At 39.6% G+C, this 23,658-nt stretch overlaps 1 non-coding gene across 1 annotated transcript; it reads left to right on the top strand.

Annotated features, from left to right (window-relative positions):
- The first annotated feature begins 2,434 nt into the window (after positions 1-2,434).
- Positions 2,435-2,538, top strand: LOC148574488 (small nucleolar RNA R71). The gene has a single exon (XR_015906596.1). It is a non-coding gene; the product is annotated as a small nucleolar RNA R71 (small nucleolar RNA).
- The last annotated feature ends 21,120 nt before the right edge of the window (positions 2,539-23,658 follow it).

Raw genomic sequence — 23,658 nt, 5'->3', positions numbered from 1 at the left:
TCTTTGAATCCTTGAGTTCTCCTTGGAATGAAGTTGCTGCTAAGGATTTTAAGCATTTCTGTGATTGCTTAGAATGGTTGTTCCTTTCATATAATTCAAAGGTTGTTGTGTTCAGTTGATCTGTGTGGTGGAACACCAAACTTAGAGTCACACATTTCCCTTTGAATTATTGATCCACGAATTCATTGTTTGGTGTGAAACACCAAACTTAATTCTTTGCAATGCACAGAAAGTACTTCACCTTTTTATTGAAACAAATAAAAGAAACAGCAAGGGAGTATTACCTCAGGTTGGGTTGCCTCCCAACAAGCGCTTCTTTAACGTCATTAGCTTGACGGTTGCCCCTTGTTAGGGTGGATTGTAGTGCTTGATGTCCTCTCCTCTCACTATGAAAACGTCCTCATTTGATTCCTTCATGATTTCCAAATGTTCCATAGAAAGAACTTTCCTGATTGTGAACACTTGAGGGAGCTGGGAAGGAATGGTTTTGAGGCCAGGTGGGATTGGCAGATAATGACTTGATATCACTTTATCTCCCGGAGAGAAACCTCCAGTGGGAATTTTCTTGTTTCTCCACCCTCTTGGCAATTTCTTTACAATTCTTCCCTTTCTCTTGAGGATTTCTTCATTGACCCTTATGCCAGGAGGATCCTTCTGATCTGTTTCTATTGATTCTTGTGGCTTTAACTCTTGCAATTCTTGTTTGCCTTCCAAGGACTGTTTCAGAGTTTCAGCTGCTGGATTGCTTTCCTCCAAACACAGATGGCTACTATCATCCTTAGGCTTTTCAGGTTCTGGTTCAGGCTCAGATGCAGGTTTGAAAACATTGAAAATGAGCTGTTCATCATGTATTCTCAAAATTAGCTCTCCTTGTTCTACATCTATGAGCGCTCTAGCAGTGGCTAGAAATGGCCTTCCCAGAATGATAGGGTGTAGGTAGCTTTCCTCCATGTCCATAATGACAAAGTCTGCGGGGAAGAAATAATTTCCCACTTTCATCAGCACATTCTAAACTACACCTTCAGCTTGCTTCTGAGTTTTGTCAGCCAGTTGTATGATTACATCAGTGGATCTCACCTCATTCAGTTGTAGCCTCTTCATAAGAGTCAGAGGCATCACATTTATGCTAGCTCCTAGATCACAGAATCCTCTGTCAATTTTTGTTTCCCCTATGATGCAGGGGATATGAAAACTTTCTGGGTCTGTTTTCTTAGAGACTATGTCCTTCTTGATGAGGGCATTGCATTCTTTGTTCATTATTACAGTTTGTCCTCCCTTCAAAACTCTTTTCTTGCTCAGCAATTCCTTTAAATACTTGATATGTGTAGGCATCTGCTGGAGAATCTCAAGGAAGGGAATATTGATATGGAGAGACTTAAATGTCTCTAAAAACCTTGAATAGGTTTTCCCTTTTTTACCTCCTCCTAACCTCTGAGGAAATGGTACTTTTGGTTGGTATGTTTCCAGCATGCCTTTTTGCAGTTCCTTGGCTTGCTCAGTTTCACTTTCCTGCTTAGCTTCTTCCACACCTTCCTTCAAGATTTCTGGCTCCTGTTCTGAGGGTCTGATTCCTTCTTCTTCTGAGACTTCCTTCAATATGGTGATGGCCTTGCATTCTTCCCATCTCACTCCCTTTTGTTCCCCTTTAGGATTCTTTTCTGTGTCACTAGGGAACACTGCAGTTGACTTGGGGGCCTGTTGAGATAGCTCTCCTACTTGAGACTCCATCCTCTTGAGTTTTTCACCATGGTTCCTTAAGGTAGATCTCACATCATCCCTAAAGCTTTTCAACTCACTTATGTCCTGACCCATGTTTGCCAGCATTCCTTCTATCCTGTTTAATTGATCTTGAAATTGTTGGTTCGGATTAGGTTGGGTAGGTTGATTATTTTGGCCATGATATGATGGTTGGGAGTAAGTGTTTTGTGTGGCTTGGTATGATCTTTGGTTGGAGTTTTGGTATGTGGACTTGTTATGTTGGTTTTGCTGGTTTCCCCACCCAAAGTTTGGGTGGTTTTTCCAGCCTGGGTTGTAAGTGTTGGAATGTGGATCATATGATTGCCTTTGTTGGTTTCCCACATAGTTGGCCTCTTCCCAATCACCTCCTTCAATGCTTACTTCCTCTTGATCTTGTGTGTGTATCGCAGCCACTTGCTTTGTTTCTAATTTCCTGGTGAGCTCTGCTAGTTGCTTGGCAAACACCTTGTTTTGGGCTAAAATTGTATCAACATGGTTCAGCTCCATGACTCCCTTAGTGTTGTGTCTCTCTGAAGCATAGTAGTACTCATTCTCAGCCACTGTCTCAATCACTTCAATGGCTTCTTCCACAGTCTTTTTCCTGTTCAATGAACCTCCTGATGAATGGTCTACAGCCTTCCTTGATTCATAAGAAAGTCCATCATAGAAAATATGCAGTTGCACCCAGTCATGGAACATGTCTGGTGGGCATTTCCTTGTCAAATCCTTGAATCTCTCCCATGCCTCGTAGAGAGTTTCACCATCTTGTTGTCTAAACGTCTGAACCTCAGATCGAAGCCTATTGACCTTTTGTGGAGGGTAGAAACGTGCCAGAAACTTGCTTTCCACCTCATCCCAGGTTGTTAGGCTCCCCCTTGGGAATGATTCCAGCCACTTAGCTGCCTTGTCCCTAAGTGAAAATGGGAACAAGAGCAGTTTATAGGTATCTTCCTGGACTCCATTGGACTTCACAGTGTCGCAAATTCTCAGGAATTTTGTGAGATGTTGGTTTGGATCTTCATTAGCACTCCCACCAAATGAACAATGATCCTCCACAAGTGATATTAGCTGTGGTTTGAGTTCAAAATTGTTGGCCTGAATGGGTGGTTTCTGAATGCTGCTACCACAATTCCCAGAGGTTGGGTTTATGTATGAACCAAGAACCCTCCTCTCGGGAATGGCATTGTTTCCATCAGCTCTCTCATGGTTGTGAACTTCTCTATCCATGTTGAGATCTAAAGCTTCCTCAAAATTGTCCTCAGATTCTCCTTCAGATTCCTCTTCTCTCAGTACTCTCTTTCCTCTTGCTTCCCTTCTAAGTCTATGAAGGGTCCTCTCTGGTTCGGTATATGGAGGAGTTGATGTCTCTCCTCTCCTACCTGTCATACAAGAACACAGCACAGGCACCAAACAAGTGAAATACTCTTGGTTAATGGAAGAGTATGGTTAGAGCAGTTGAGGAATTAATTCAAATAGTTAGTGAGTCAGTGAGTTAGTTGCTTGAATTTAAAGGCATAAAGAAAGAAAGCATGTAACAGAGTGCAGAAATTAAAATTCAACAAGCAACTTGAACTGAATTAACAAAGCAAGAAAAATGCTCAATCTAGTTAACTTCCAATTTGAGAATTGTCAATCGAAAACCAATCCCCGGCAACGGCGCCATAAACTTGATGTTGCATAAACTTGATATGCTACGATTTAGGAAATTGCACGATCGGCAAAATTCCTTCCGGCAAGTGCACCGGTTATCGTCAAGTAAAAACTTACAATAGAGTGAGGTCGAATCCCACAAGGATTGGTTGAGTGAGCAATTCGGATTAGAAGTATGTTCTAGTTGAGCGGAATCAAGATTTAGATGAGAATTGCGGAATGTAAAATTGCATAAATTAAAGAGCGAGAAGCTAAATTGCTGAAATTAAAAGGGATGGGGGTGATTGCATGAATTTAATTGCAGAATGTAAAGAGAAAGTGGTAAATCAGGAATGGGGAGTTCATTGGGTGTTAGGAGATATTGAGATCTCCGAATCAAAACAACTTTTATCCCTTCCTCAACCAATGCATTCATTGAATTTTGCTTGGCAATCTTATATGATTGGATCCCAATCCCTTGGCTCACCAATTCTCTCTAAAAACAAACAAATTCCCAATCCCTTGGTTTAAATGTTCATAAGAAGAGATGATGCTCGATCACTGATTATACCACACAGTTTCATGAACCACAATTTGGTAGGATTACATGTCACAATATCCATCCAAACCCCAATCCAATTCACTGTGAGAAAGCTTCTCTAGCATGAATCCTCCATTCCTTTCCCAAGGTTCCGAAGGATTCCAATTATGGGTAGTTTCTTTCCCAAGACAACTACCCAATGGAATTAGATCGAGAAGCTTTCTAACAAAATTCAAGAGAAAAGATTGAAGAAGAAGATAAAACTATTATTGATTCATTGAATTACAATAGAGCTCCCTAACCCAATGAAAGGGGTTTAGTGAGTCATAGCTCTGAATTCAATTACAAAACTAAAAGAAAATGATCCAAAGTTCTCCGTGTAAAAGTAAAAGTCCTAACTAACTTAAATTCTATCCTATTTATACACTTTCTAAATTGAGCTTCTGTTGTGTTTCTTGGGCTTTGAGGCCTTTCCCTGATTTCCTTTTGCTTTGGGTTTATGGTCCATAATCCTGATGAGGCTGTGATCCAATTCTGTAACATTCATTGAGCAAACTTAGTGATAAACAAGTAATGACACAAGACTCAACAAATTGAAGCTCCAGACTCATCAATTCTTCAGGCCCAATCCCATAAACCATGATATTCAATTGGGTTTCATACCATAATACGTTTAAGTTAATGTTTGTGCTCAAATGCTAACTTAAACTTCAATATATTTGGCCCAGAAACCCCTTTCAAAAAGTGGCGTTTAAGTTGAAGTTTAAGTTTCAGTTTAAGGTTAAACTAAAACTTAAACGTGGAAATGAAGAAAGCAACCCTGGAGGAGCAATTGGGTCGAACACGTTTAAGCTTCAGTTTAAGGTTAAACTGAAGCTTAAACGTGGAAATGAAGAAAGCAACCCTGGAGGAGCAATTGGGTCGAACACGTTTAAGCTTCAGTTTAAGGTTAAACTGAAGCTTAAACGTGGAAATGAGAAAGCAACCCTGGAGGAGAGAAATAGTCGAGCACGTTTAAGCTCCAGTTTAAGGTTAAACTGGAGCTTAAACGTGGAAATGCTCCTGGTGCCTTTCTTACTTCTGGCGTTTAACCTCCAGTTTAAGGTTAAACGTGGAAATGCTTCCTAGTGAGAAATTGTGTCGAACACGTTTAAGCTCCAGTTTAAGGTTAAACTGGAGCTTAAACGTGGAAATGCTCCCTTGGTGAAATTCTCATTCTGGCGTTTAACTTCCAGTTTAAGGTTAAACTGGAGGTTAAACGCCAGTTCCAGCATTTCTTAGCCTTCATGATTCTGGCGTTTAAGCTCCAGTTTAGGCTTAAACTGGAACTTAAACGCCATTTCCAGCATTATATGGCTTGGTAGTTTAAGTTCTAGTTTAAGCTTAAACTGGAACTTAAACTCCACATGTGATATTCAAGCTTCCTTTATTGATTTTTTTGCTTCCTTGCCTAGCCTCTTCTTCCCTGAAATCATCCAAACAATTGCATCAAAGTCTTGCAAAATTTCATGAGAAATCTTCCATTCATAGCATTCAAGTAATATAACTAAAAACTCATGGAATTTGCATCAAAATCATACTGTTTGGATGGTTCATTGCTTTGTTATTCATTTAACCATTCTTGGTTACTTTAAGCTCAAGAAAATGCATAAAACAACTAAAACTAACAGAAAAATGCTAGTGAAACTAGCCTAAGATGCCTTGGCATCAGTGGGTATGAAAGAAAATGGAAGAGAAGAGATGTGTGGAAGGGAAGAGAGGAGTCCGAAGACTCTCCTAGTGGAATTGATTTTATTCCCCTCTCCGGATCCTAATTCTATGAAACTAAGGCCTTTATATAGGCTTTCCTAAATTATAAACTTAAATGAAATTGAAAGCAAATTACAATCAAATAAAAATTAACTATTCTAGATGATTCTTGTGGCCTTGATTGGTTGAGATTTATGGGCTTTGCTTGCTTGAGGATGGATGGACATTGAAGTAATTTAATTGAACCAAAACGGAGCTCCAGGGGTCACTTGGGCGTTATTGGCACCAACGCCTTCAGTTTTCAGCGTTGCCAACGCCCATATAATTTCTGCCAGAAAGTGTTCTTGTGCGTATGCACACTGAATCGTGCGTACGCATGCCAGCCAATTCTTCCAATCTCAACTTCGTGTATGGTCGAAGACGTTATTGGGGCAGCGTTAGCGTTATTAACGCTGAAGCATGCCCATCTTGACGTTGTCCCTGGCATTATTGGCGTTGGTAACGTCCTTGGAAGTGGCGTTAGTGCTGGCGTTACTGGCGTTGGCAATGTTGATGCTGGCATTGTTGCCAGTGTTGGCAACGCCTTTGAAGCTGGCATTGTTGCTGGCATTAGCAGCGTTGGTAACGTTGAAGTTGCTTGGTCTTGGTATTTTTGGGTCTTAAAGATGCCTAATGTTTGTACTCTAATTTCATGTTCACTATAGACTATTATACATTGTTGGAAAGCTCTGAATGTCAGCTTTCTAACGCAACTAGAAGCGCATCAATTGGACCCAAGTTATACTCCTTTGAAGGGGACAAGGTTAGCCTACCAGGGTCGCAGACGTTATTGGTGGCGTTTCCAACATTATTGGCATTGTTACTAGCGTTATTGACGTTAACAACACCAGATTCTGAAGCTCCAACTTGAATGAACCCCCATACTATTATATATTGGTAGAAAGGCCTGGATGTCTACTTTCTAATGCTTTTAGAAGCGCATCATTTAGAGCTCTATAGCTCAAGTTATACTCCATGGAAGTTGAAGAGGTCAGCTGGCCTTACTACAGGTTGGTTCTATGTTAATCTTTGCACTCTTGAGGTACGTTTTCTCCCTCAAATTTAGTGTTCACAATGTAGTGCCATATGTGCTTGGAAAGCTCTAGATTTTTACTTTCCAATGCCACTAGAATCACCTCATTTGGAGCTTTGTAACTCAAGTTATGCTCTTTTGAAGAAGACAAGGTCAGGCTGCCAAGGGTCGCAGGCGTTGTTGGTGCCAGCGTTAGCAACGCTAATGCTATGCCTGGCGTTGGTGGCCTGGCATTAGCGTTGCTAACGTGGGGAGTTGCATGAGCTTTCCTTGGTGTTTTTAGGCCAGCGTTGGCGTTACCAACGCCTTCAATGCCTCCTCCCTTGCTTCTTCTCCTCTTTGCTTAAGCTTTTAAGCTCCTTTCTTCTTTCATGCTTGTTTTGCGCTTTTTACTCCTTTTTCTACCATTTTCTACAAAATAGATCAACTCAAAGAGATGAAAGTAATCTATGACTTAAGCACAAAAATACTTAATAATTAAGCATGATTAATCAAATTTTGATGTGAAAAAGCATAGAAAAACACAACATGATGCGCAGTCATAAGTTTTATAACTTGTAATTTTGGTTTCTTGGAAGGCTTGAAAAATTGAACTAATTTATGCAAAGAATGAGGTGATTCTAAGCTGGAAACATGATGAAATTCATGTGATTTGTTAGCTTTGAATTAGAATTGAACATTAAAAAAAAGCAGTTACAGAAAAGGTTGAAAAACTAGTTAAAAATCAAGTAAGTTTGATGAACTTTTGATGAGTTTAATTTGATTCTTTGAAGAACACAAAACCCTCATGTTTTGATTATTTTGTGACCAAAATATAATTAAAAAAGAGTTTTGGAGTTGAAGTTAACTAAAAAGAAATTTGAGAATTTTTAGAAGTTAAATGATTAAAGTGTAATTTCTGAAAAGAATAGGGGTCAAAATGAATTTTCAAAAGCTTTAAGAATTAAATGTCATAATTGAACTCCTAGTTTTTAAAATATTATATTATTATTATTTTATTTAAATAATTATCTTATTAATAAAAGAGATAATGTGATTAAAAGTGGTTAGCAGTAATCTTTCCTAAAAGCTTTAGAAAGACAAAGCTAATCTTAGAACCTTTGGATCCTCTTCTTAAGATATTTAAGGAAAGGTGAGGGAAGAGTGGAAAAATTATTTATATTGTGAAAATGTAAGAAAGTAAAAGAGAATGATAAGAAAGAAAAGAAAAAGAAAGAAATTAAAAGAAAAAGATTAAAGGGATCTGAGGATCTCTACCACAGTAGAATAAAGAATAAAGACCAAAAGAAGCTAAAGAACTTCTGATACAGGAACGCAGAGAATAGAAAAGAAAAAAATACATTAAATAAAGGAATTCCTGTTACAGAAAAGTAGAGGCCAAAGATAAAATGACTCTAAAAGACCGTTTGCCACATGAGAGCATATGAAACATGATTGTTGTTCGGACCTTATTGCCAAATGTACAGTGGGACACTCACACATTGTGAACTGTTTTCCAGATGTAAGTATATTACAACACGTTTAAAAGACACATTGTATGCGGACTGGACGTAAGACTTATTATATGCACAGTGTATGCATCTGGAAAGCCATATTTGGGACTTGTACCCGGGTAATGTCGGGAGCAGGTAGGCAACCGACACATGAACTCATGGCCTACGTAGGGCTAGACATGCATCATGCTTGTTTGTGCATATCTCTGTATTGTGTAATTCTGTGATTGTGTGTGCTATATAATTGATTGACTTTTGTGTTCTTTTATTTATTATGTTTGTATGTGTTCTGTTGTTAGTTGTTGTTAGCTATCTATTAAAGATTGTATGTATTTTGTTATGGATTTACTGTGTAACAAAGAATAAAATGAACCTAATTATCGACCCCAACCCTACTAAGAACTCCCAAGTTCTTACCCCCTATTTTCACCCCTTTCAACTACAGGTGCGAAGGCTTATTGCGAAGCTGCAAGAGTATAGAAGAATACATTTGTAAGTTGAGTTGTTGTTAGAATTTATTTTTTTCCCCTTGCCTTGTTAGTTGAAGTTTTATTCCGAAGTGTAGATTTTGTATTTGGTTTTGTATGTAATATTATAATATATTATTAATATTAAGTATGTGAATATGCGTTATTTGTTCTTGATAGAGAAGTTTTAACTTTTTTGAAAACTGTCAATAGATTATTATGTAAAGGCTCAATATTAAATAGATAATAAAGGAATTAGGTTAGTAACACCTTACTTTTGGTATGATCATGATGTGCTAGAAGTTGGGTCGTTACAGGAAGGATGCATCTGGTGTTATAGAGGGGGTTCATGGGATTGACAAGGAGAACTAGGAGAGCATTTTTTTGAAGAATGACGGCCTTATTAAGATCTCTTTCGGGGATAAGGTGGTTGGTTCCATTGTGTCCAGGCTATGAACGCCGCGAAGAACCTCATAGGTGACAAGATGGTAATAGTCACAATTAGACAAGGAGATTATGATATTCCCTGGGTTTGTTTCACGCTTGAAGCACGAGAAACTCTTTCTGAACTCTATAAAGATGTAATTATCATCAAAGTTTTAGGGAAGCGTTTTAGTTATACAGCCATCACACATAAGCTCAAATTTGTGTAGAAAACTAAAGGTGGTTATAAGGTTTTAGATATGGGTTATGGCTATTTTTTGGTGAAGTTTGATCTCTTAGAGGATAGAAATCGAGTTTTATTAAGGGGTCCATGGATGATTTTGGAGAGTCACATTGCTGTCAAACAATGGAGTACCTATTTTAGACCTTCTGAAACGTATTTCGGATCAACGTTGGTATAGGTTAGGATTTCTAGCCTCAATATATGGTACTACAATGAGGAAGCTATGCGTCACATTACAGCATCCACAAGGAGTCCTATTCGTGTGGATTTAGCTACTAAGTCCGCAGAGAGAGGCAAATATGCAAGGGGATGTATACAAATCAACCTTGATAAGCCAGTGATAAAAAAAATTGGAGTTGATGATGAAGTGTATAAGGTAGAATATGAGAATCTTCACATAATATGCTCATCTTGTAATTGCTATGGCCATTTTTCGAATGAATGTGAAAATCAAAAGAGCATAGCTAACATGCATGGTGCACCACCGGTCATCAATCCAGCTTTAGCAATGGCCAAGTTTCCAAATTTTGAATTTGGTTCCTCTTCGAAAAAGGATACCGCGAAGAATTAGGTCCCAGTTCATGTGCCTGAATCCTTGCATGATTCACATAACAACACTTTAAGCCATGCAGTGGAGGAGGGATAGGTTCCAGTAAAAAGAAAATGAAAAAAAAGCTGGCCCAAGTTCCTAAGACTGGCCCATTAATGGATAAACATCTTCCTGGGAAAGGAGGGGTGAACCAATCAGGCACAGGCAAAGTTGGCCCATCTATGGATAAACATACTCCAAGTTCTATGAAGCCCAACATAGGGTCCAAGCCTCTTGTTCTTAGTAGGAGTACTAACGCAACTTCATCCTCTTCTCCTAGTGTATCCTTGCTAACGAACATGCACAAACGCCAGAGACCCAGTTCTTTGCAAGGATCTCCAGTGGAAGTGCTGCTTCAAAATCATGGTGCTAGCCTTCAAGCGAAACCTATCGCCGCAGAGGAAGTATCCAAGAAGCTTGGGAATAGAGGACCCAAGGCTTGATTGGAGTATGATAAAGCTCCATCCCCTGTATCCAGTGGTTTTTTATGGATAATGTCCTTTTAAATATTATAAGCTGGAATATGAAGGGAGCTTCCGATAGGATGGCTCGGGTTCACTGCAAGGATTTAGTAAGAAAATTCAAGCCTTTTTTTAATTCTCTTTGAAATGCACATCTCTTTTAATAGCATGAAGGATTTTTGGCATAATTTGGGTTTCTATCTGGTGGGTATCTCTAAAGCCATTGGGCATAAGAGTGGTATCTGGTTTTTGTCTTCTGAAACTAGTTTTTCTTATTTTGTTTTATCAATCATTGATCAATGTGTGACTGTTATAGTTGGTAGAGGGGGAGTTTTTGGGTCTGTAGCACCATTTATTGTAGCCCTCAGCCTACTACCCGAAATTTACTTTAGCATCCTCTTAGGAATATCTCTTTCAATTTCTTGGGTCCTTAGATAGTGTTAGGTGACTTTAATGAGATTGTTTTTCCTTACGAGGTTAGAGGGGGCAATTTTTATCCATCTCGTAGTATCTTTTTGTATGACACGCTAGATTTTTGTAATCTATTCAATTTAGCTACAACAGGAAGTAAGTTTACATGGTTCCAAAAAATTCAGGGTTGTAAAGATATTGCAAAGAGATTGGATAGAGTGTTCATAAATAGTAATTGGAGGTTGCGTTTCTCGGAAGCTCATGTTGAGGTTTTGTGCCATCTCCATTCAGAACACTATCCTATTTTAGTTAGGTGCTTGAGTAAGTTGGCAAAGAAGGGGGTTAGACCTTTTAGATTCCAACCTTCTTGGGACTCGCACCCAAACTATAAACTGCTTGTCAAGAGAGCTTGGAAATCTTTACTTTTGGATGGATGCTTTCAGAGTAAATTGACTTTCGTTAGGAGGGATTCTATTGATTTTAACTCTAAAACCTTTGGCAACATTTTTGTCAATAAACACAAACTTGAAGATCGGTTGGAGTTTATTCAGAATCAATTAGAAACTTGTGATGATGATGTCCTATGAAAGAAGGAAGAAGAGACTAGGGTGGCGCTAAACACTATTCTGGCCCAGGATAAGCTTTTTTGGTTCAAAAATCCAAGGAGCAGTGGGTGAAATATGTGATCGTAATACTAAGTTTTTTCACATGCAGAAAGGAAATCTAACCAGATTCATGGCCTTTTCATTAATGATGGTTCTTGGGCTATGGATCCTAACATCTTGGAAAGTGAGGCTTTAAAGTTCTACAAAAATCTCTTTTGTTCCACTGAGCAAGTTGACGTCAATTACATAGGTATGGTCCCTTCTCCTGTGCTTAGTCAGGAAGCGTGTGACTGCCTCACTCAACTAGTGTCCTTTTTAGAAGTTAAACAAGTCATAGACAGCATGGGTTCTTTGAAAGCACCAAGTCCTGACGGTTTTAAAAATGGCATTGTCGCATATGTAGACCACACTTGCGTACGTGAGAGTATTGAGCAGAACCATTTACTCGCGTTGTGTGACATTGTCACGTACACATGACTGCCAGATTTTCAAAAAGCTAATATGTTGCGGAAATTCAGTTTTTCAACCTAAACTCTAAACTTTCATAACTTTTTATACAAAACTCATTTTTTATCCATTCTTAAACCATTGGAAAGATCATTGAATAAATTTTTATAAAATCTAATTTGTTCAATTTTCAACTTCGAGGACCGAGTTACAGCCCGTCAAAGTTGGCCAAAAACCAGTTGCTACCCAAAAATAGAATTTACCAATTTTCAAGAGGTTCACATGCCACATCAGCTTTCTACATCAATATAATTCCTCCCAACTATCCCTTTTCACTCCTTTACTATCAACCAAGTTCAATCATACTTAATTTACACATTACCTCTAAATCATCATTTTCACATCTCAATTTCATGCATAAACATTCAACGTATTTCATCAACTTATCAAGCTTACCTTTCACGGCCTCTAGCCCAAAATTCATCAACTCAACTCATAATTCATAAACACACAATCATCAACCAAAATCAAATTTAACAATGTATCAATTTCAGCATATCAATTCCATTCAATTATACAATTCAAGCTTATTCCTAGGGGCATCAAGCCTAGGATTTCATATCACATTACATAGTATTTAAATGGAACTTAAATTATACCTCTAGAAAGCCAAGATCAAGCCCTCAATTCTTAAATTTCACCAAGTTTAGACTCCAAGTTCACCTCCACCAAGCTCAAGCACCACGAATGATCAACTTAATGCCTCTAATACCAATCTACACTATTTTCATATAATATACACAATATTAAATCACTAAGGCTTCATAAAACTTCATGAACACATGAAAAAAGTGACTCTTACCTTTATCCACTAAAATTGGTGATGAAACCTAGCTACAACTCAAGCTAGGGCTCCCCCTAAACACAAGAATTACCAAATTTCATGAACACACAAGCCAAAAATGTGATTCTCATGGGAAAAAAGAAAATGAAGTTTTGTGAGGGAGATGCTTACTAAAATTATTGAATAGAAATGAAGAGGAGGAGACGGGCTTCGCGTGGTCGCAAACGGTGCGATGATCGGAGCTCCGGAGAAAAAGTAATAAAGGATTAAAGATAAAAAAAAGTTAGGGTTTGTATTCTTCTTTTCTCTCTTCCTCTCAACCTGCTTTCCCTCTCTCAAATGTGAAAATGTGCTGAAATTGGTGAGTTTGAAGTGTTATATATACGTGGGTTTAGATCCACTTGGTTCCGGTTCACTTGTTTTATCCCATTGGCCCAATTTTCAGCCAAAACTTTTAGGATTGGTGTTTTTATTCATATTCTAAATATTTTTCTGGTCATTTCAGCAGTTTTATTTTTCTCATACGCAATACTGGACAGACTTAAGCCGGTACTACCAGCTAAAATACCAGTACGCATTTTTACGCATTTTTCCGAAATAATTACATTTTTTTCACTTGAAAAAATTCTCCGAATCCAAATATCATCATTAAAATTTCAAATAATGAATTCTAAATTATTCCAACCCTTTGGCCCATATTTAATTAATTACTTATTTAATTACTATTTAACCGGGATTTACATAATGCTTATTGGAGGTAAGGGTTGCACCACTCAATCGTCCTTTGCTCTGACTTCTACCTTGTGTATCCCAATTTTCATCAACTAATTATGGGCTAGCAGTAACTTGAATAATAGGAAAATACTAAGTACTAAGTGAGTTGAGTAAAGGAATTGAAAGATAAAGTGAGTTGAGTATCGAAATTATGCTTATGAAAGTACTACGTACTTGGGAAAAAGATTTCTTTTACTTACCTCTGGTTTTCTTAGACGCTATCTATGCAAGAGAGAAGACCAGATTCGAGAGGACTTGATCGACAGATGTACAATGGGCAGAAAAGTACTTTGACCACCATGTATGAAATTTAAGAGTTGATAAAAAACTACTGATATTCAGACGTCGATATTGAGTTGACATCTATTGGTGATTCATCTCTAACATCTCGTCAAATTCTTTTGTTTCTGACACTTCATAGTGAATCTTTTGTGCCTCAAGGCCGAGAGACAAAGAAGAAGGTAAGGCTTGGGCTAAGCTAAATTGTGGAACTACATATTAAGGTGAATAAACAACTAGTTTTTTTTAGAGCCCATGTTGACTCATGAGGTAAACCAACTTAAGGAGTTAAGATCCTAGCCCACATATCATCAACTATTACTCAGTTTTCTAGTTGAGAGCTAGTAAAAGATTTAAGGCATGAAACATAACTGGGTTGAAATGTGAATAGATTTGGGAAATAAGAAACATTGTTGTCTTCATTAATGTCAAGTAGAAGCCTAACAAAGTATCGAAAAGCACCAATGAGAGACATGGTTTTTGGTTTCGTCCAAAAAAGCTAGAAAAGATGAATACCGTCAATTGTAATATTGGGAACCTTCAAGTCAGAGGTTGTGAAATGAGGTTCAAGAACGGGTTTGAGCCACAAATTCACAACCCAAAGGGGACTAAAAGGGTTGATCGAAGGATTTCCTTGATAAATTTTACCAACAATCAAAGAAAGAGTTTCATAAAGTTGACTTAGGATCAAGGCAGGAAGGTCGATGAGTTTTTGTGATGGAGCATAATGGTCATGGAAAAGTAGTTGTTCTTTTAAATTTGGCTGACTTAGAGCAGAAAACAAAATATTGAGCCAAAATAAGAGGAAAGCAACATGCTCACTATCAGAAACAAGATCTCTGTCAGTATCCATGTTGTTTTGAATGAAGTTCAATATGAAATTCGAGTCAAAGTTGATATCAAAATCTTCTTTAGGATAATCGATCGACCATGACACGATTTCACCATCAATTGGTAAACCGATCAGGGTTGAAATATCCGTCAGAGTCAGACCCATCATTCCATAAGAAAAATGAAAGTCATTGGTGGCAAGGCACCAGAAGTACAAATTGGCCCCTAGTAAAGGAGCAATATAAGAGAGATCAAAGGTAGCTAATTCAAAAGCATGCACAATATTTAAAGATTCCCAACTCGGCTTATATATGGGTGTAAGTCGAGATATCCAGGTGTTCATACCCTGGGTCGCGCTACCCGACCTGGGATGATTGGCGACAAAGCGACTGACCTCTTCAGGTCAGGCTATCCAACCTCTTCTCAAAGAGGTCGGCCAAATCGACAAGAAAGCCCAACAAAAGGCCCAAATAGAGGAACACGACCCACATCCAAAGGCAATCTAAGCCTATAAAGATAAAGGCGGTTCCCTTGAAGATAAGCTGACTTCACCCCAAATAAGATAAAGATAAGATAAGATAACTAACTTATCTTATCAGAAAGGTCAGCCCACACTACTATAAATACACTGGAGCACCCAGGTATAACTCATACTCTGATTCTACATAAACCTGCTTAATACCTGTACTAACTTAAGCATCAGAGTCTCTTGCAGGTACCCCCCACCCTCCAGTGGCCAAGGATCAGCAGTGCAGCAAGTCCAACAAGTCAGACACAACAGCTCCGGCCGTCATCAGCCAGCCGGACACGTGATCTCTGACCAGTACAGAAGATCTCATCCGAGATTGACCTCCAGTTTTAGGTAACCCTCGGAACACCAGAAGGAAGAACTCGACCTACTAGCTGAAATTCAGGAAAGAGCTCGGATCAGGGAAGAAGCACTAAAACGTCGAATGGCTTCCAGATATAATCGAAAGGTAGTGCCAAGAAGTTTTACGGAGAACGATCTCATCCTAATCCGAAATGATATTGGAACAACTCGACCAGGAGAAGGAAAGTTGGCAGCAAACTGGAAAGGACCCTACCGAGTTATAAAAGTACTTGGGAAGGGCTACTACAGACTGTCCGAACTCGATGGACGAGTGCTTCCCAAATCATGGCATGCCTGCAACCTAAGAAGGTACTACAGCTAGAAAAGTAAAAGATCTCACTATTGGATGCACTCTTTTTTCTGAAAAGGTTTTTAATGAGGCACCAAGTTGAGACTCAAACACTATTCGACATAAAGGGATGAAAAATTCCCACATGTATATATTTGCACTTTCCTTTGAATAAAATATATATTTTAGATATTCTACAAGATTTCAAGACGCATTAATCTGAAGCATTCATCGTCCGATTATAAAGCAACAGATCAGCAGAAAGTGAAAAACAATTTCACTGCACGATCACGATAAAGATAACCGTCCGATAAAGGTGAAAACGCGATTCACCCAAAAGACGATCTAGAGATGACAACCACTTTCTACAAATCGGCAAAGATGAACACAGAATAATACAAGAAGTTATCGAAAGTGATCTAAAAAAGAACCTGACGAGGTCTTACGGATTGCTAAAATAATAACTTAAAGACTGGCCGACGTTAAGAAGTTGGACCAAGTCAACCCAAGTTATAAGTAAACCCTGGAAAGAGGTCTGGCCAACCCTATTAAAGAGGATTACTTTAACTTAGAAGGGCCCGACATAACAAAGTCAGTCCAAAATGAAAAAGTTATACAAGTAGTCCCTGAAAGAGACCTGACAAAGGTCCAAAAAAGAGGACTACAAAAATAACTTAAAGGAGACCGACATAACGAAGTCGGACTCCTACTACTAAGAAGTTATAAAAGTAATCCCTGAAAGAGATCTGACAAAGATCCAAGAAAGAGGATTACAAAAATAACTTAAAGGAGACCGACATAATGAAGTCGGACTCCTACTACTAAAATGTTATAAAAGCAATCCCTGAAAGAGATCTGACAAAGATCCAAGAAAGAGGATTACAAAAATAACTTAAAGGAGACCGACATAACGAAGTCGGACTCCTACTACTAAAAATTTATAAAAGCAATCCCTTAAAGAGATCTGACAAAGATCCAAGAAAGAGGATTACAAAAATAACTTAGAAAAGGATGACGTAAAGAAGTCGCCCTACTACAAAGCAAGTTACAAAGGTAACCCCTGAGAAAGACGAGACAAAGGACTACCAAAACAACTTGGAGAACCAACTTGAAGAAATCGGTTATAAATCGTTAGAAATACAAGCAAGAGTGAGAAAATCGAAAAACAAGTCGGACCCACATAGCCATAACCTCAAAAGATCCAAGTTACAAACAATAAAGCAAATCCGAAGAGGACGAGCGGCAGGGTTCCAACATCCTCAGAAAACAAAAAAAATACCAAGTTAAGTGCAAAAGCATGATATAATCTACAAAGTTATAAAGCTTCAGAGGCCACCAAAATCTACCTCAAAAGCTGGAAAGTTACTTTTGTTTGTCAAAACAAAAAGTTGCTAGGCAAGCAAACGAGAAAGTACCAGCAGTTAACAAAACATAAAGAGTTTAAAAAGCCCACAAGCCGGGCCAACTACATAAATATCCAGAATAAATGGGCTAAGGGTCAGAAGACTTTTTAGCAGCATCAGTCCGAGGAGATGGAGGGCGAGTCTGGAGAGGAATAGCATCTACAGTACCATCATCCCGATTTAAGATCTGACAGTCAGGATCAGAAGCGGGAGGGCCGACCTCGGCAGGAACAGCAGGAGTTGACACCTTGGCAGAGGACACAGGGGGAGGTTCAACATCATCATCATCATCCTCGTCATCAGGGATAATCTTGCCATCCCTGACAACGTTATCTAAGCTAAAGAGGGTCAGGTCGGCCTCGGGAGCAATAACCCGAACTTGTTCCTTCAGGTTCTCATAGGGAGCAGTTACACTACCAACAAGATGACCTTGGAGTTCGGAGTAATTAGCTCGGGCATTCTCCAACTCCTCCCTCAGGCGCAACACCTCCTGGTAAGATGTCACATAACTATCCTTATGTCTCATAGCCGTGTCCTTGGCCAGCCTCACAGAAGCCGCCAGAGAGATGGAACTCGCCTTCTCATTCTCCAAATCTTTTTCCAACTTGACCACCTTCACTTCAAGCTCCTCCTTCAAGCCTTTCATCCGATCAAACTCCTGTTTGGCCTCCTCCATAAAAGCTTTAGTGGCATGGAGAGGAAGACTTTGAGCAGTTCGATATAGGGCCGCTCCCATGTGTGCCATCTTGATACTACTCCGAGTTATATAATCAAAATGACGAAGAAGCGACACGTCGTCCATAGGGAGGACACCATAAGGGCCGATTTGTTGATCTACAAACTCGACCGCATCAAAGTTAGGAGCATCAAGGTTGAAAGGCTCAATTGTTTTTTGCTTCTTACTAGGAGGGGCACTAGAAGCTGTAGCAGAAGATTGTGGAGGATCGACCAGACGAACCCGAGGAATAGGAATTGCTTTCCTCGGTCCGAGAGAACTGGGCACAGGAGGCATCACTGGAACCTAAGAAGATCCCTCTCCGGCCGCCTTGGCCGAGATGTTTAGAGCAGCAGTTGCTTTCTTTGCCTTCTTGTAGGCCTTCATAGAATCATTATTTTTCAACATCTCTGAAAATATAGAATCAACCACAAAAGACAAGTTACAACATAGGAGAAGAAAAGCTCAGAAGCAAGTATAAAAACAAGTCAGACAGTACCCAAAGCAGTTCGAACCAAAGATAAATCACTCAAGAATCTCTTCATATCCAGATGGGGAGGTTTCCCCCACAAATCTTTAAGAACAACTACAAAGGCCCGCTCAACCTCATTAAGCATCTCCCATGTATAACGTGGCACTCTCACATTCTTTTGCCACTCTAGAGGAAAAGCGGGCTCATCATTTTCATCAAGAAAAAAGGGGCGGACCCCCTCAACAGCACAAACTCGAAAGAAATAGTTCTTAAAATCTTTAAATGACTCATGATACATGGCAAAAACTTTATGCCCCTGGGCCGATCTGAAAGAGACCCAGGAAGCTTTCTTTTTGGAGGAACCTCTGGGCTTGGCCAAGACGAAAAGATAAAGGAAAAGAGTTTCAGAAGGTGTTATGCCTAACTCTTGGCAAAGTAGTTGAAATATTTTGATAAAACCCCAGGAATTCGGGTGAAGCTGGGACGGAGCAATGTTACATGACCACAACAGGTCAGTTTCAAAAGCAATAAAAGGAAAAGTAACGTTTAATTGGCTGAAGAAGTATTCATAAGCATAGAAGAAGGGAGGCTCCCCCTCGATGGAAGTCGGAAAACAAACTCTCTCATCAGAATCAGGGGCAACAAGCTCATAATCCCCCTCGCGGGCACTGTTACCACAAATCCTATGGCGCTTCCTCAGCTCTGTGCAAAATTCAGCATCCACAACAGAAACACACAACAAGACAAGGGAGTCCAGCCAATCGGACATCCCCTCGGGAACTCTGGAAGACATCTCTACAATGTTATTGCGAGAAGACATGAGGCCAACTAATCCTACAAGTAAGAAAAGAAGATGAGATTACTAAAAATATCTCGGACAAGGGAGAAAACAACTCAATACGATACAGGCGAACACATAGAAAAGGAAAACCCCAAGACTCAAACCAAAGTCCTGGGGCATCCTTTGGAGGCAATAATAAAGCAAGGTTTCTGGTAAAAATATGCTTCTCGCACCTCAGCACCTCTTAAAACAAGAAAAGAAGGCTTCAAACAGCAAGCATTTTCCATCAGATTAAAACACAAAAGTCTTCAAAAACATTGCCTTTCAGTCTAAGCCAGCAAAAACCATCCCTAAACATCAAGCATGCCAAACAGAAACCATTAAAGATACAACCTTTTTCAGAATTAGACGAAAGCAACCGTCAAATAAAGCAAGGAACAGATGCGGATAGCGGTACCAGAGTAGAGCCAACAAGGAACATGCAAAGCCTTAAAAGCATCAAGCAAAAACAAAAAGGATCATGCAGAAGGTGGAGAAACCCCCAGAACGCACATTTCAACAACAATAAGGCACGGTGGAAACAGAAAGATCCAAACTTTCTCTAAAGAAAAATCAAAATCAAAACCTCATCACAAAAACAAAGAGAAAGCACGAAATGGGACTAACCTGGAGACGAAAGAAGCTTCGAGGAAGAAAAATGGAGGTGCAGAAATAAAAGCTGCCCAGAAAAATTGCCAAACAAACGCCACAACACAAGAAAGCAGAAAGTGCAAACGAAAAACAGAGAGCAAAGAGAGCGGAGAAAAGAAGTTACGAAAAGGGCGAAGGAGAGAAACCGTTTCTGGGTTTTCAAAATCAAAATAAAGAGCCAAAGGGAAATGGGGCAATTAATGTTAAAATTAATGAAAACATTAAACCCTCGCACGTTCCCGAAGCGCGCGCATTTAGAGGAAAAATGTTCTACATTCAAAAGCTTCTACAAAGAAAGCGACAAAATGCTTGAGTTTGGCTTCAAAGGACCAAAGTCAAAGACTCGACCTCGACAAAAGACCGAGCTCAAGCAGTGGCACTGTTCATACCCTGGGTCGCGCTACCCGACCTGGGATGATTGGCGATAAAGCGACCGACCTCTTCTCAAAGAGGTCGGCCAAATCGACAAGAAATCCCAACAAAGGGCCCAAATAGAGGAACACGACCCACATCCAAAGGCAATCTAAGCCTATAAAGATAAAGGCAGTTCCCTTGAAGATAAGCTGACTTCACCCCAAATAAGATAAAGATAAGATAAGATAACTAACTTATCTTATCATAAAGGTCAGTCCACACTACTATAAATACACTGGAGCACCCAGGTATAACTCATACTCTGATTCTACAATAAACCTGCTTAATACCCGTGCTAACTTAAGCATCGGAGTCTCTTGCAGGTACCCTCCATCCTCCGGTGGCCAAGGATCAGCAGTGCAGCAAGTCCAACAAGTCGGACACAATAGCTCCGACCGTCATCAGCCAGCCAGACACGTCATCTTCGACCAGTACAGAAGATCTCATCCGAGATCGACCTCCAGTTTCAGGTAACCCTCGGAACACCAGGTCAAAAAAAGAGGACTCAAATCCCTTGGGGGAACAATTTTAAAAACTCAACCAGTAAAGTATGAAGTCTTGATGTTTTCGCAGAATCAATTTGTTCTTTGGTTGCCATAGGACCTAAAAAGGAATACAATACTCCATTAACTAAGAATGGCAGAAATACCTGAGGAGACCAGAGACTAGAGGTTTCTGCATTTGGGTTTGGGGTTCTCAAAGCTCCATCTTTATCATAGAACTGTGCTATTTAAGCCACTAATGAAGGAAGAGAAAGGGCTTTATCTCCTTCTATGCAAGAATGAGAAGTGGCAGCTGATGAGCGGATATTTTATATGCTTTTTGGCATCATTTTCATATAGTTTTTAGCATGTTTTGTTTCATTTTTATTAAGTTTTTATAGGTTTTAGTGTAAAATTCACATTTTTTTATTCTACTTTGAGTTTGTGTGTTTTTATGCAATTTCAGGTATTTTCTGGCTGAAATTGAGGAGCTGGAGCAAAAGTCTGATTCAGAGACAGAGAAAGCACTACAGATGTTGTTTGGATTTGACCTCCTTGCACTAGAAAGATCTTTTCTGGAGCTACAAAAGTCCAAATGGAGCGTTCTCAATGGCTATGGAAAGCTGACTTCCAAAGCTTTCCAGCAATGTATAATAGTCCATACTTTGCTTCAGAATTGAAGGCCCAAAACTGACATCCAACGCCAGCCTTCTGCCCCACTCCAGGCGTCCAGCGCCCAAAGGAGGAGACCAGCGTCCAAATGCCCAAAGAGGACCCCCTAGCCAGTGTTCAAAGCCTTAGAGGCCTCCTAGCACGTGGATCTTATCAAAGCTCAGCCCAAACACTCACCAAGTAGGCCCCATAAGTGGATTTTAGCACTAAAAGATTATTTTACCCTTTCTTATGTAATCCTTAGTCATTAGTTTAGTATTTAAAAACTTTTACACCTCTCATCAAAGGGGGGACGCACACTTTACACATTTATCATTGTATTTTCTATCAGTATGAGTTTCTAAACCTCCTAGGTTGAGGGGAGGAACCCTGCTGAGTTTTATGGATTAATAAAAATACTATTGTTCTTTCTCAATTCGTGTTTGATTCTCTATTCTAAGATGTATCTTCATTCTTCATCAATATGAATGCGTTGAACTGGCATAAGGTTATCACATTCTACATGGGTTCAGAGTGAGTTTCATCGGATAATAATGAACCACCAGCTTGATTATACATCTTTTAGACGGCTAATCCACGACTTCATTGGGGACTTCTCGATACACCGGTTCAGCCGAAGTACGGGAAGATTAGGGTCTCTGTGGTAGAGGTTAGAACCCAAAGGCGTGGCATCCTCTGATCCAGAAGATTCAACCTTCTCTGTGGAATTTTGAGTAGGATCACCAAGGAGAATGAACTACAGGAGCTTCATCTTCAATCAGACTGGATCCGCACTAACCATGGGGTTCAGAAAACTTCTGAGTTCTGAGTAACCTTTTTCTCTTTATTCCTTTTATGCAATTAAACAAACATACCAACATCTCCTACTCACCTGACTAAGATCTGCAAGATAACCATAGCTTGCTTCAAACCACAATCCTCGTGGGATCGACCCTGACTCGCTCAGGTATTACTTGGACGACCCGGTGCATGATAAACGAAATTTATCATGCCGATATAGAATTCAATAACGGATATAATCATGAGTATAGTCTAATCGACATTCAAACTTCGCATCAAACAATCCTACAATCTATAACCGAGAGTACTAGTCCCCCGAGTCGTCCTCCCTTGGAATTGCTAGAGCATGCATCTTATCGATTAGGAAGCCTTGTTGTGGTTCTTTTGAAGGTTTAGCAAAATAAATGGCAAACAAGCAATCAATTTATAAAAGACTTGGCCTAGGGTTGGCATTAGAAATTCTATCCTTATAATCCCGTCAATGATGACAACAATTAGGCCTTGCTTCATTTAGTTAACCCCTAGGTATAGAGGAAAGTCAAATGAGAGTAACTAACTTGAGTCACAAGTCCTAGTTTTCACCTTAGGGAAATCTAGCTTTAGTGCACTCCAAGTCAATTAGCAATTTCTAATTCCAAATCAACAATTGACATAAACTATTCAACTCTTTCTAATGACTCAAGCCCTATGCCAAGTAAGAAACTTTTACTCCATAACTAATGTTGGCATTTTATCAAACAATTAATGAGCAAGGATAAAAGGCATAGTAAAAAAAATGAGAAGGAAGTAGAATTGAAAGTGCTTCAACACAAGAAACTAACAACAATTAACAAAGAACAACAACGGAAATGAACTTCTCAAGAAATTGAAAAAAATCCAAAACTACAAAGTTGAATCTAGGATCTATGAGGATTGAGCAATTACAAGCACTAATTGAGATTGGAGAAGAAGATCTATAACATGAACAAATGAATTGAGAATTGCAATGGATCTCACCAAAGTGTGATTTGGAAATTCAGAAAATGGATGAAGATGAACCCTAGTGAGAGCTTGGAGTCTCCCTCTCTCTCTACCCAAGAGTGTAACTAACAATAGCCAAAAAAATCTAGAACCATCTAAAAATGAGCCAAAAAACCTTAACCCTTCAACCCTTGGTCTTCTTAAGCTCTTCCCGCCAAGGCACTTCCCCCAAGATGAGATCTCCAACTGTCTCCACGCCCAGGTCACGTGACTTCTAAAAAAAATCATGTTCGAGCATCGGCGCGTACGCGCAAAGCATGCGTGCGCGCCACTGGGGCATCTTGCAATGTGAACGGAGGCGCAGCGTACGGGTGTGCGCGCATGGGGGTTATGGCCTAGCCGCTACACAAGCCGGCTCGTGGCTTGGCTTCTGGCTTTGACTTCTAGCTGCGCAATCCACGCGGGCATGTCAAGTACGCACACGCGCCCTTGCTGAAGTTTCCAAAGCTCACTTTCTCATGCTCCTTTCCTTC

Source organism: Arachis ipaensis, chromosome B2, assembly GCF_059453495.1.
Source record: "Arachis ipaensis isolate K30076 ecotype BB chromosome B2, ASM5945349v1, whole genome shotgun sequence".
NCBI lineage: Eukaryota > Viridiplantae > Streptophyta > Magnoliopsida > Fabales > Fabaceae > Arachis > Arachis ipaensis.
The sequence above is the reverse complement of the archived record's forward strand: the minus strand, read 5'-3'. Positions and strand labels throughout refer to the sequence as shown.